Raw genomic sequence first — 3,687 nt, forward strand, 5'->3', positions numbered from 1 at the left:
GGTATTGAGCGTATACAAGTGGTGTTGGAGGAGGATTGGGCTGAGAAGGTGCCATACGATTACAATGTGAGCAATTATTCCTTATACTCGTGATGTCAGCAGTTATTCCTGGCCAGAAGACAGACTGTTCAGCCCTAGATGTCATTGATGTTACTCCTTGGTGAGTGGAATGAAGGGAGGTAAGTATATCCTGTCGTAGGGAAGGTGGGATCACCAGTCGGTCTTTGTAGATAGCGAACTGTGGACAAATGGTCTCTAAACGGGAAGACGGGAAGTCAGTACGAGCGGTGGGAACACCCGTTTCTATTATCTCCACTAGTTGGTGCATAGATTCGTCGCTCGAGGTAGCTGTGCACACTTTGTCCCATGTTACACATTTCAAGCTTTCAATTGAATAAGCAACTGATAAGTACAGGTAAGATTCATTTTTCAGGGATTCTGATGAGATGTCATCAATGAGTACCATTGGTTCTGCATCTCCAGTCGGGTTACGCGAAACGGCATCTGGTGCTCGGTTCTTGGCACCTGGTACATGTAGCATCTTGAACTTGTATCGAAGCGTCTTTTCTTTCAGGTTGCGGAGTCGAGCATTAGGGATGTCTTCTAGAGACCTATCCCCGAATAGTTTCAACAGTGGTTTATGATCCACTGCTATCACTAGGTTTTCACATCCAAATACAAAATATTGAGCCTTCTCAAGAGCATCAGCTACGGCTAATGCTTCACCCTCGACTGGTGCATATCGCGATTCTGTAACACTAGTGAATCTGCTTCCAACTAAAGTTATTTTCCATACATCAGTACAACAAAACGGTTCAATTTGAGCACAGTCACAGTGTTTTTGGAATAACCAGAACCCTATTCCATTTTTAGACCAATCCGTCGCTAGGCAAGTCAGCTTAGTGGGTCAAATATGCGCACACCATTTTCAATCTTGTTGATGATCACCGCTTTTGACTCCTGAAAGAGGTCATTGAGAGTTGAGTCCCACTTAAAAGGTGTACTCGGTTTCAGTAACTGACGGAATGGTAACATGAGGTCTGTCATACTGAACGCGTAAGAAACTTGGTTGATAAGACCGAACCATGATCGTACATCAGTGATGTTCTTGGGTGTTGGGAATTCAAGAATCGCTTGGATATATCTTGCACATGGGCGAACACTATCTGATGTTATTTCAAAACCAGCGAATTCCACATTGTCCTGGGCGAATACAAACTTATTAGGATTAAGTGTTATGCCATTTCGTCCACATATGTCGAGCCAGTTGCATGCTTGATAAAAGCTTTCTTCAATATTGTCAGCCCATAGGAGAGTGTCATCGATACATTTTGTCTTCACTGGGGTGTCACTGACAATCTTGTCAAAGTGCCGAGTGTATCCATCGCCTGAAGCGACATATCCCTGTGGGGCAGTGAGGTATTGGTATCGACCCCATGGTGTTATAAATGTGGTAAGATGCTTGTCTTCTTGACGAAGAGGTACACTGTGATACCCATTCCAGGCATCAAATACTGTCTTTTTTTGTATCCTGTGGGATTGATCGTGCTTGGAGGAATGGAGCTTGAGTATGGTGTGTTTCTCGGACTGCATGGGCGTTTAAGGCTTGAAAGTCTACCGTGCATCTAGGTGTGCCATTTTTCTTGGCACAAACTACCATGCGGTGGCACCATGTGACTGGTTCTCCTATGGGTACAGGTTCAATCACACCTAGTCTCACATCCTGATCAAGTCCAGCTTTAACTTCCTCTGCCAATGGAGTGCAACTGGAACAGGGGTATGATAAGCTACAGACTTAGCTTCAGGGTCCACCATAAGTTGCATAGGTGGTCCTGTCATGAGTGGTAAGGCCTGGTGCTCACAAGTATTAAATGTACTTGACTTGTACCTATTTAAGAGGTACTGTTGTAAATCCATTACATGTTCTTCTGTTGCAGGAAATGGTAACTTCGTTGGCACAGAAGGTGGGGGTTCTCGTTTTGGACAGTCACACAAATAAGCATTAGCCGTTATCAACAGACTGTGATACAACCAGTTGCATAAAACCAGATTCGATTCATACTAACTCACGTCCTTGACAGCGTTGTGTCCGACATCCATTGACGAATATGCAATGTTAATTGTTTCGCCAAGTTTTGGAAATGACTCCGATATGATGCCCAATGCAGCGCATGCTTCTCTGCTGAGAAATATCTTGTCAGAATTGTCAGTGATGTAGACAATTTGGCGAGTCTGGAGTATAGTTCTGTTAGACGACACACCAGAGAAGCGGATGATTGCTGCACCAAGTATCCTTATGCCTCTGTTGTTTGCAGCATGCATTTTCATTGTCACTGGTATAAGATTCCGTTCAGTCATACCCAAGCGATTCACAACTTTTATTCCTGCAAGGCAACTTTGGCAGCCAGTATCTGCCATGGTGGACACTTTTGTAGTCTTAGGTTTAGGTGGGAAGCTTGATTCACATCCAAACGTTTTATAGTAGTCAAGCACACTTTCTGCAGTGATTTTTAGGTAAGGTTGAGGTTTCGATGCACATTTTGTCCATTTATCAGAGATGTCATCGTACACGTGGTGGTCTAGGACCAGAACTTTGCGGTCGTATGATGAATTGTAATCAGTGGCTGAACACAATGAATCGAAGATAGCACCCTCATGTTCAGTAGATTGTTTCTTCGCTGAGGATCTACACATCGACGAAAAATGGTTAGGGCATTTGCATTTTGAACATGTTTGTCCATAAGCTGTACACTCCTTTTGACGAATAAAGGGTGGGGACCGCACACCATTCCATTTTTGCCACAATAAGAACACACTTCACGTGGATTGAATTTCTTTGGATGTTCTTGACTCTTTGCTTGTTGTTGTTGTGCGCGATTTTTTTCACGGTGGTATGAACTTGCAGCTTCAGCACCTTGAGAGTCAAATAACTTAGAGGCTGAGCATTTGCCAGATTCCTTGGCCTCAACAACCTTGAAAACTTCCTCCAAAGTCATGTTTTGATTCTCAGCGCCTAGTAGGTCAAGTTGGATCTCTTGGTCATAGAGACCGCGGATAAGTGTATCTCGTAGAATAGCGTCAGTATAGTTGACGTCATGATCGCAGTTTCCACATTTTAATATGAATTTACATACACTAGCTTGACCACGAAGCCTAGTGCCAAACGCACGTACTGGTTCATCGCGGTATTGAGACATATTGTTAAGTGTTACTCGTGCGACCATGGTATTTTCCTCTCGAACTGCAAGCTGTCTTATTGCTTTCAGAACATTGTCCTCAGTCTCGTTGGTAAGTGATCCGCCGGCTGCCCTTGTTAGGTCCCTACGAAGTGTGTCATCGCAGCATTCAAGAAGTTGAATAATTAGCTCCTTGTCTTTAATTTTGGTAGCTTCCACATAATCCTTCCATCTCGATAGGAAGTACGACCATTCCTCACTTGTGCCAGCAGATGTCACTGATGGCCGTTTCACTTTTTTCTGCGTTAACTGGCGTCACAGGAGCATCATGCACTTTTGCGTGTGTCGTAATCAAAGCAGCCACTATAGCCACATCTAGGTCGGCAGTTTCAAATTCACATGCCGGTATCGGGCACTTAACTTTCGGCATCTTTGTGTAAGCTTCACCACCACCGTTAGGCCTATATTGTAAGTTTTACCACCACCGTTAGGCCTATATTATCTCCATCAT

This window comes from Limulus polyphemus, unplaced genomic scaffold (genome assembly GCF_000517525.1).
Source record: "Limulus polyphemus unplaced genomic scaffold, Limulus_polyphemus-2.1.2 Scaffold272, whole genome shotgun sequence".
Lineage (NCBI taxonomy): Eukaryota > Metazoa > Arthropoda > Merostomata > Xiphosura > Limulidae > Limulus > Limulus polyphemus.